The sequence below is a fragment of the Siphateles boraxobius genome, unplaced genomic scaffold (genome assembly GCF_051911475.1).
Source record: "Siphateles boraxobius isolate OS27281-9 unplaced genomic scaffold, OSU_SipBor_1 66, whole genome shotgun sequence".
Lineage (NCBI taxonomy): Eukaryota > Metazoa > Chordata > Actinopteri > Cypriniformes > Leuciscidae > Siphateles > Siphateles boraxobius.
In genome coordinates this window covers 18,191,787-18,203,211 of record NW_027509193.1, presented here as the reverse complement: position 1 = coordinate 18,203,211, position 11,425 = coordinate 18,191,787, and the positions used below count along the sequence as shown (strand labels likewise).

Below are 11,425 nucleotides of genomic sequence, written 5' to 3'. Positions count from 1 at the left end.
TGACAAGATGATCCTTTCTATGTGTTCGTTCATGGTACATCCAACCATATGTCCATCCCTCTTTTTGCTGGTTCTGTCACAGTTCAACGTTTAGTTTCAATACCCTCTCCAAAATATTATGATGTTTCTAACTTTGTAAAGGAAATTTATAACCTAAGGGTTCGTTCACACAGAACTTTTTAGAACGCCTTTTAGAAAGACACAAATGCAATGGTTATACATGTCCATCTAGCACGTGCTTACATAGAAAAAGACAGAGGTGTAAAGTCCTGGGGTCAGAAAATAAAAGTCCTACCATTTGTTTATTCCACCCATGAACTCAGCCAGCTGATTTCACTAATTAGTTCTATCTCCTGGCTGAAAAACTGCAAATTAGCAAATCCAGGGGCCTCATTTATAAAACTGTGCGTAGGATCCTTACTAAAAGTGTACGTGCTCCAGAAAGCTAAAAATGGCGTACGCAAAAGAATATTCAGACTTATAAAACCGTGCGTACGCCAGAATCTACCGAGAATTCACTTTATAAATCCCAGTTAGCGGAAGATTGTGCGCACATGTGTCTCCACCCCGAAATAACCATATATGGAGCTTACAACGCCTAGTTTTACTATGCATATCCTCATCTGCATATCATTTGCATATGATTATTCATCCACATGATAACATGTTTAACGGTACAAGACATTAGGAAAATATGAAATGCGGATGTGCTGTCACATTAGTTACTTTAATACAAATAATTTAGTAGCCTATCCTTGCCTTGTTTTTGAATAAATAAATCAAACAGTGTAAAATACATTTCGGAGAAAGTTTTTCTCAATCTTTTCCAGTGGCCAAAGAGTATTTTTAATTGATTTATGTTTTTAATGGAAACAGATAGACCTTGTTGTGCATTATTTGCACAAAACTATTTTCTCAGACAATCTGCTATTATCATGATAAGCAATTATCTCTGTAGTTAAAACATTAAAACACAGCATGCCAGAGGAAAAGTGTTCGAAAGCATTGCATCCACAACAAATATTTCTATTTATTGAATATACATTTTTTTGTAACTTCTCAGTAATTATTTCATGTCATTTAAGTTTTTAACACCATTATTCAGAATGGCATATATAATCTAAAATCTTTACAACAGAAGTAAAACAAAGTTCAAATCATTCTTTTATTTATTTAAACTGTTATTGTGAACATGAACTGTATTTATGATTAGGACTTATAAGGAAGATTTATACGGTTTTAGATGCGTTATGCGTCAGTTTCACTAAACGGCCCAACGCGCTCGCTGGCGCGGACATTTAAGAAGGGATGGATGTTTGCTTCATGTGATAGGCTTGGCAAGTGAAATTATATTTGTATTATCTTTCTGTATATGTATAATTTTTTTTAGATTTCCTGTCTAAAAGTGACCAAAAAGACATTTAACTCCAGCTCACCATCAGTGTCGCCAAACTGCTCCATCTCCAAAATGTTCGTACGCATGGGTCAGAGTTTGCGTGCAGGGACGCAAATTTTCCCGTCAAGTTTGTTTTTATAAATCACAACTTGTGCGTCGGAAGTGGCGTAGCCTACGCCTCTTTCAGGGCCTGTTTTGTGCGTACGCAATGGTTATAAATGAGGACCCTGGTGATTGGAACAAAATACTGAGGAGGACTTTTACTTTCTGAACCTGGACTTTACACCCCAGGAAAAATAATGGAAAAGTAGTGCATTGGAATGAAAAAACGCGTTCTGTGTGAACGGCCCCTAAAACTGTAGCATTTATCTATTTCTACATGAAGGGCCAGCGGCCTCAGAACTGTGCATCCCTTTAGATTTGAAACTGGTGATGTAGACAAGCTGCCAGTATTAGTGGGAAGGGAATGAAATCGATCCAGAAGTGAATGATGAATTCTGCTCTTAACTGGACCTTCAAGTTCTACAAAGTTTCCATGCTAATTTAGCACAAAATTGTATATTTAAAACCTGAAGGCTGTTCCAGGCTTATTTTGGTTTGTCAGACTTATTGTCTGTGAATTCTGTTTCATAAAGCAAACTTAAAATAGTTCAAACTCTGTTACTCTGGCAACTTATGCAGGGAAACTAACCTGGTCCAGGGCAGGCTAACTATCAGGCTAATAAGCCTGAGTTGTTTCACCGTTCCTCTAACACTGAACACCAGGAACACAATGATATTACCACTGACACTCTCCATACCATTATTAGACTTTATTAACCACTATCACTCCAAAATAAATATAAAGAAAATCAACAAATAAGGCTACAATGATAAATGATACAATATAGACAAACTTTTTCAATTATATTGTAAATGAAATGTTTATGTTAAAGTTGTTATATATTAACAATTGATATTATACAATATAATGAACACATTTGTAGGTCTTGTATCATTGTAGCCTATTTACAGTATTCTCTCTGATTTTGTTTGGCAGCTGTACATTTTATGGTTATAAGAAGAACATATATATGTGTGTGTACATATATATATATATATATATATATATATATATATATATATATATATATATATATATATACATATGTATATATACATATGTATATATGTATATATATACATATACATATGTGTATATATATATATATATATATATATATGTATAGATGTATTTATATATGTATAGATGTATATATATAGATGTGTGTGTGTACTTTATTATGTCTTTCAATTCAAATACATTTAACACAATTGTACAAATGGGCATTTCCTTTAAAGACATATTTTTCCCCCAATAATTATTCCTTGTTTTTACTTTTACTTTTTTTACTTTCTTTTTTTACTTTTGTGATTATACCCACCAACCCATAAAAAACACATAATTAGAACAATAATCAATAAGTACATAGTTAGACACTTTTAAACATAAAAAATATTAATATATATATATATATATAATATATATAAACACAAAAATATTAATAAAGAATTTTACATTAACATATTTATATTAAACTCTTATAATTTTGATAAAACACACATAATTCCTAATCGGTAATTCAAGTAATATTGCCGAAATATCAAATAATAATAATATTAAATAAGTAAATAAATAAAATAATAAATAACTAAAGGGAGGGAGGGATATATAAATAAGGTAATTAATGTAATATACCTATTCCTTTAATTTTAGAGTTGCCCATATCTGTTCAAAATGTATACTTTTGTTCTTAATTTCATTTTATACTCTCCATAGTCTCCATAGAAACTAACCAATCATTCAAAACTGGGAATTCTTGCTTTCTCCAAAAATGTTTTATTGCTTTAAAAGCTGTCATTCTCATTAATCTAAATAAGTATAACTCATCTTTATTAAATAGCATATGTCCTATACCAAAAACTATATTTTGTATCTTTATTATATTTGGTTTCTTACAAATATCTCCCCTGAATTATTTCTGTTCACTTTTTTTTATAGCTACAAGAATAGCTAACCTGTGTATTGAGCTATTCACTGCAACTTATCCAGCATCCGAAAGATAAATGATAATAGTTAGAAGATATTTCTGGTGTTATAAAATATCGAATATTAATTTCCCAAGCAAAATGTATATTTTAGTCAGAATTATTTAGCTCCTATTTGGTGCGCAGCAGCGATCGTTCTATGTGAAGTTTAGCAGCAAAAATTGAAATATTTGCACGACTTTCTAACATTTACAGATGTAGAATATACCTGTGAAATGTAAGTTTTGTACTGAAGAAAAAAACATGTCTCAAACGCATAAAACAGCACAAAATATGTACTTAAGAAAAGCTTGCATACGCAATTATTGAGACTAGATAAACCTGGGTCAAATTAGTGGGATTGCGTGAACTTCAATGACCTAACCGCTTTAGCCCAAATTTATTGGTTATGTTCATTCAAATCAGGTGTTCTTAGCGTCTTACTCTTTATGAAACAGCCCTTTACTCTGTAACGTTGTTTGTAAGCTATCTCTTCTCAGTGTTTTTGTCTATGTTTGCTGGAGACTGGAGACAGTATTATCAAAGACTGTTGGCGTTGATATAATATACAATTACATAAACACAATGATATTAAGCCTTTTTGAATGTGGTTTGGAGGTGATCTTAGTGGGGGGTTTAAGTTTAAGATTGTTGTTGCTTGGATGTTACAGACTAAGATGTTAAAATCAGATTTATCTACATTAGAGCCACTGATGTAAAACAGCTATGCTTAATTATGAGGAACAGTTGTGTGATGAAACAAAAAGGGAGACAAGGAAGTGTTATAAATCAGTCTTGAAGTAGATGGCTTGAAAGAATCTGCTTGTAGAGAGATAATGGATGAGTAAGGAAAGATCTATGGGGAGTTTCTGAGACAAAGCACCTGTAGTTCTATAAAGCAAAGTAAATGGTAGGAGTAATAAAAGCTTGATAACAACAATGGATGAAAATGGAGCAATAATTTTGTAGATGGAAGTTAAAAGCATGATTGATTTAATGTTGAAGAACCATAGAGGGACTTCCTGAGAATTGCCCTAGTAGCAGGAAGCATGAAAGGAAGTGATGGAGCTGTTGTAAAGACAAACGTTTGCAGTGGAGAAAGATTTGTATTGTTTGTGACAATAGCAGGGACGGTAATGAATATCACATTCACTACTGCACTGCTTGACCACAAGGTAAGAGCATTGTTGATGTTTGATTTGTTGTGCATCATTACAGTTTTGCAAACTGATATACAGTCCATGTAAAACAATTTTTGTTGTTTTTCAGTCATGAATCATGATCATCTGATGTGCTATGAATCGGATCTCTCATGCACATGTAATCCTTCACACGTGACAACACAAACTTCATGCTCATTTAACCAAGCTGAACATGGAGCCAGCCAGTCACATGTGACCCTGTTTACACCTGGTATTGACAGCAGGGCTAGGCACACCTCAGACCTGAAGAATTGCCTCCCTTTTTTGTTGATGTGAGTGAAAATTTAAATTGAAATAGATTCACCCATACAGGAAGCTGACTTGGAATGGCATGAAGTGGAATTTCAGTTCAAAGAAATTAATGGCATCCTGGATAGTTTTCTTTTTCTACCCTGATCCGTCTGTCTGTGAGGCTTTTAAAACATTTGAACGTTTTTTTGGGGAAAAAAGTTAAGTCTTGTTACACCCATTAGGGTTATATAAATTTCAATCAATTGATTTTATTTAAATGTATTTCTGTTAAGTTTATTTCCTTCATTAGAAGGGCACTAGCACCAAGAAGTATCCTCTCTATTTAAGGATGTTTAATATTGAAAATCCATCAAATTAAAATCCAATTTTTTAAATATATGAAACACCATATGTGGCATTTTTGGGGGGCTCTTGAATATATTTTCTCTTCATTAATAATTAGGCAACCTGGGCATTGCTAATGTATGAGACATTTACATTGTAATGTAACCCCCGCCCCCACCCCCTCAACAGAAAGAAAGAAAGAAATCCTCAACAACTGAACCTCTTTATCCCATCTATAATGTCTAATATTCATTATTATTAGTTTATTAATTAATTATTAATTTAACGTGTAGTCCTCAGTCATTTTTGCCCCATGCAGCGACTGGTTTCCTATTGTCTTCCAGAGTTCACATTATTGCCTTGTGCAGAATGTATTTTTTCTATTTCACCTCTCCCCTACTTTCATGCCATTCTCAGCAACCGCTATAGTCTGTCAAAGACATCTCCTCTTTGTCCTCGGCTAAGAGTCTACAACTCCTCACAACATCAAAGAAAGCTGGGGAGAAGGAGTGCAGGAAGGAGGGGTCTGCCTTGTATCTGGGTTCTGATGGAGAAGACAGCGGAGGAGAGGGGGAGGGGCAACAGCAATTGAGAGAGAGAGAGAGAGAGAGAGAGAGAGAGAGAGAGAGAGAGAGAGAGAGAGAGAGAGAGAGAAAGGCACGTATGGAGGGCGGGAAACAAGAGGATGAGAGAGGAATGAAGCCAACCAACCAGCTGAAAGAGAACGAGCGATTGGGGCTGTTTGAACGTGGCATGGAGAAAATGAGGGAGGAGGGAGAGAGAGAGGGTGAGATCGATTGTCAGAACCGAGGAAATAGAAGTGTTACTATTGCACGGCCACTGGAGCGGTGTCTGCCCGCTGAGGATATGCATTGGCTCCCAGCGCTCACCGGCTCGCAGGACACACTCTAAAATGTAATTTCCAAAGGCCTAATTGTTGCCACGGTGATTTATTTTCCTCCATTTCATTTTTCTTTCTTTTTTTTTGTTGCTTTATCTGCATTCTCTATCTCCTCTCTTCTCCTTTTTTTTGTCGTTGTTGTATTTTCCCCCCGTTTCTTTACCAGCTGCTGGATTTTCCCCTTCGTTTATAACTGCTGTCATTCTCTCCATTTACAAAGGAGGGATCTACAAATACAGGCAACCACAGTAAGACAGTAAGTGGGGCTTTTTTCTATTCACGCCTGTGCCGGGGTGATGCATGGAACGGGAGACTGGCTAAAATGTGCACAGGATGAGAGCTGAATGGATCCTGAAGAGGTTTTTAAGAGTAGTAGCCATTCAAAGTTGAACCATTCAGATCTGGAAATATGAGCTTTTGGGAAACAGAGGCGACTTATGCATGTGCTGTATCTGCTGTAGGCAGTGAATGATGTGAGGACATCAAGCTAGGTTGGTGTTGCTCATTATCTGTATTTTGGCTGCAACGGTGTATGTTTTTGTATAGGGGGAACACATTTGCTGAGGTTCGATTAAAACAGGAGGTGCATGATAATGGATCAGTAGGTAGTAAGTTTTTCTGGATATATGTGCGTTGGTGTGGGAGAAAGAGCTTGGCACAGAAAGAGATCATCATAATGATAGAATTACAAGTGAATGTAAATCAGTTCCTTGTGCAGAGTGTATTTTAAAGGGAAAAGACTGATATGCAGTATGTCCCTGAAACACACCCACCCACATACATTGGCATGCATGCAGACTTACTCACCCAGCAGGGCTAACGGACTGATCTGCAAGCATGGCAGATCTCTCATGCGATTGCTGCTCTTAAATGCCACATTTCAATAACACTCTTACTTAAAGCCTTTATGTATTATAAAGGTATTCATAGTGTATTTGATAATGCATTAAATAATTGTAACCAAAGTTAAGATGCATTATAATGTTTGGAGATTCCTGGTTACATCTGAAATTGGCTGTTTGTCATGTTTTTACATCATTATGCTTCTAAAGGTGTAACATATTGTAATCTGTGGTTAGAATGATTCATGTGGCCATACAACACGTTATAAGTTGCGTTACAACGCATCATTAATGCATTAAAAATACTTTTATAATACATTATATAGGCTTTAAGTAAAGACATTTCAATAGTCAATTATTCACTCTCATGTCGTTTCATGTTTTTCTGACTTTTCATTCTGTGAAGCATAAAAGGTGGAATATTGAATATTATGCCAGCCACTCTTTTCCATGCAATTACACTGAACTGAGGCTCCAGAAAAGCCCCATAGGAGTATCATTAATGTGGTCCACACGACTAGTGCACTATAACCCAAGTCTTACGAAGCCATAATAGCTTTCTGTGTTAGAACAGACCAAAATTTAGATTAGTATTCACTTTGTTATTCACATTCAGCCAGGGTTTTCTGATGTGCTTCAACGATTCATTGAAACTGATTTGTCTCAACTTCCACAAACAAGGCAAGGAGAGCTATAGCAAGTCTTCAGTGAATAACAGTTTAAATATCGGTGTTTTCAATGCAAAGAGATATTGCAGATGATGCAGAATATTGCAAAGTCTATAGACCACTTTTATGATTCTTTGAAACATTTTTAAAGCTTAAAAGCTTCGGTGTTCATTAAATGTAAGTGCATGGAAATGAAAATGGAAAACAAGTTATATGGAAAAACAGTGTGAAATTTTGAGTGAACTTTTTTTTATTTTTTTCATTCATTGTTTATTTGGTACATGCCATTTATCCAAGATTAATATTTAATATAACAAGTTGTGAATATACAGTAAGTGGTCCAGGTACGTTCAGGCAATTTCCTTAATCACAGTTTCTGCTACAGATTGTTCTCCGCCCACAGACACAAACTGGTGCTCAGGCAACCCACTGAATGCCCCTCAAGTAGATCGCAAACTCCTCATCTCTCAGGCAGTAAACTGACAAGAAAACATTCTATCCTCTGCACAGATGTGAAGTGATCTTGAGGCAGCAGCAGTGTGTATACGTGTGTTATTGCACAGGGAGTGTGTGTGTGGATTTGGTTTGGGACTCTCCTCTGCCATTATCTGCTGAATCTATTATTAGAAGCCTTTATTTCGCGTGTTTATCCTCCTCTGATACACTGTCTGCACAGAAGAGGGAAATTGTTGCAGGTCTTTACGGTCACCCGTAATTACATGATATATGTATTTCTAGTTATTGAGAGAGAGAGAGAGAGAGAGAGAGAGAGAGAGAGAGAGAGAGAGAGAGAGAGAGAAAGAGAGAACATGGGGGAGGGAAATATAATATGCAATGAAGCCAAAGACCTACTGTGTAATATAGTATTTATATAGGTGTATAAAGACAATATTTAGAAAAATTACCCTTAAAAAATCTTTGTCTTAAGTCTTATTTTCCAGTAAAATAATAAAATATTCTTAAAACTAATAAGACTTGTTCTTCAGAGTGTGTTTTAAAGGACTACATTTGGTAAGATTTATGCTTAAAACTAGAAATAATTTTTCAATGAATGAGAATTATTATTTTCATTTGCAGTGGATGGAGTGAAAATTATATACTGTAAAAACTGAACAGTAGATTATTTCCTCACAAATATAATAAATAAATAAATAAAAACAGCATAAAAAAACTATTAATTTACAAATGGGCTGAGAAACAAAATGTTTTCCTGGCACAGATATTGGGGCAGAATGGTGTTGCCAACATAGCTTGTAATAAAACATCTCTTCCTCTGTCACACGTTGTCACAACTGTCACACGCTCTTTTTTCCCACACTCTCTCTCTCTCTCTCTCTCTCTCTCTCTCTCTCTCTCTCTCTCTCTCTCTCTCTCTCTCTCTCTCTCTCTCTCTCTCTCTCTCTCTCTCTCTCTCTCTCTCCCTCCGTCTTCCCCAAACACACACGTACACACAGAGTCTCTCCTGTGTAGTGTGAGTGTATTCGCTTCGGGGGGGATATGAGATAGGATGACAGAGTGGATAATCAGACAAAGGCACACAAAGGGAGTTAAAATTAGCAACATCGAACGGGCCATTGATAAATTGGGAAACTAGAACGGCACTGACACCCTTCTGCTCAATGCTCTGGAAAACCCAGCCTCTCCCTTCATCTGCATTGCCCTCTCCATCTCATGCATTCACGTGAACGTGTCTAGAGTATATATATATACACACACACACACACATACACAAAAAATAAAACTCCTATGCTCACCAAGGCAGCATTTATTTGATTAACAATACAGTAAAAACTATAATATTGTAAAAATATTATTACAATTTAAAATAACTATTTTCTGTTTTAAAAAACGTATTGTATTCCCTTTATGGCAAAGCTGAATTTTCAGCATCATTACTCTAGTCTTCAGTGTCACATGATCTTTCACATGAATATTGCAGTATTTATTATCAATGATTTATCAATGCACATCATTATTTTCGTTTATTCCTGTGCCCTCATAATCTTTCATCAAAATAACATCCTCTCCTTCTTGCAGAGACATATCTTTTATTCTCTGATGACGTGATTTTTGGTGCGAAAGCAAGCTGGCGCTCTCATGAGATCACAGCAATAGCAAACCACGATCCAAATTAAAAACACCCGTTTTTCTTGTTCGAGGAGCTCGTTTAGATATCCGTCACAATAGGGGAAAAAAGAAGGTCGGAAACTTCCATTTCATGCTGACTTTAAAATATAAACTAATTGTAACACTGTAAAAGTTTTCACTGTCCCTTTTGAACAATTTAAATGAAGTATTGTTGAATAAAAGGGATACTGCTGTATGTGAGGTACCGCCGCAAGTATACAGTCGACCCTCCTGAATCATCCCTAATGCGTAGAGTGAAATTATTTCTTTCAAATTACTTCATGATTGTGTGTATTGCCTCTTCCATGACTTTATTTAGAGACGTGCTGTAGTGAGAGAACCACCACTCTTTTTGTAGTTCGAACACTTCTCTCTCATTATGCTTAGCACAACGATCTCCTGCCATGCATCCTCACACTTTTAACTGAATGAGGAGAAATTTTCTCATCTTAACATAGTAACTGCTCAAACCATTTTAACAGGCTTATATAAAGGATCACACACTCGCATAAAATATACTGAAAGTGTGGACAACCTGACGAAAACACAGGCCAATTGTGATGAATGTCTGATGTTCTTCTCACGCTGTCCTATAAAATGAGTAGATAAAAACATGCAATCGGTTAATGTCATGCTAAAAACATCTCCATCCTGAGTGTTTTCTAATGACACGTTTGCCTGCATGTCTAAGCTGATGAGTCTAGGCAGTGGGCGCTACCTTGCCAGCTTGAATCGATACCAATGGATCAGTTTGAATTAAGCCAGCATGGAGACTTGATATGGTGTTCACTGTTTTCTTTCCTGTTTATTTTACACAACTACTGTCAGGTTATGTTTGTTCTTCATTACATCCTGTCTTTTTTGCTATTCCTGACCACTCCAACTCCTCCTAGCCCTCTCTTTATGCACTTTAATTCTCTCGGTCCCCTGCACAGTGAGTGAGTTTTTCTTGACCTTTCGTCGTCTTCTCCCTCCCTGTGTGTTTGTCCATCAGTTTAAGATGGTGAAATCTCTCCCTCCTCTAATATTTGCTGTATAGGCTCTTGGGGAGGGATAGTTCAAGCTTTCAGGACTTAGCTCAGTCTTTTTACGCACTTCCGCTCACATTTTTCCTCCCTCTCTCATTCTGCTCGCGGTAAAGGACTGATCTGGGACAGGCGGTCTCCCTTGCGCTCTGGCCTACTTCAGCTCTGTCCTTTCTCTCTCACCTGCCCAAACTCTCTCCTCTTTCCTTCTTTCCATCTGTCTCTCCCTCTTTTGCCCTGAGTGTCTCTATTTGGTGTACAGGCTGATGACTAGTGTTTTGGGAAGTTCCTTGTAAAACTAACGCATGACAATATTACATTGCTCTTACTTAAGTTGTTGCATTATTACTTTTGTGTAACTTTCTATCATTGACAGCTGACTTTAAACTCTTCCTCCACCATGTGTGTGTGTTTGTGTGTGTGTGTGTGTGTGTGTGTGTTTATGTTTATCGCTTGACCATTTTGCATCATATGGCTATATTGCGAAAAAGTGCACACTGATGATCACGAAAAAGGCAAGGTTTTTGCCGGTCGTACCTGCTCGCCACATAATGGTTCATCAGAATATGATGCAATGGCAGGTTTTTTTTTTTTTTTGCTATATTAACCAGCAAATGTCCT

At 36.3% G+C, this 11,425-nt stretch overlaps 1 protein-coding gene across 1 annotated transcript in view; it reads left to right on the top strand.

Moving 5' to 3' along the window:
* Positions 1 to 5,892: 5,892 nt before the first annotated feature.
* Positions 5,893 to 11,425, top strand: part of shank1 (SH3 and multiple ankyrin repeat domains 1) — a 140,999-nt gene continuing 135,466 nt past the window's right edge. Inside the window, exon 1 of the mRNA XM_077212665.1 lies at positions 5,893 to 6,156. The gene's annotated coding sequence lies outside the window, so the exon portion shown is untranslated. The remainder of the gene's footprint in view (positions 6,157 to 11,425) is intronic.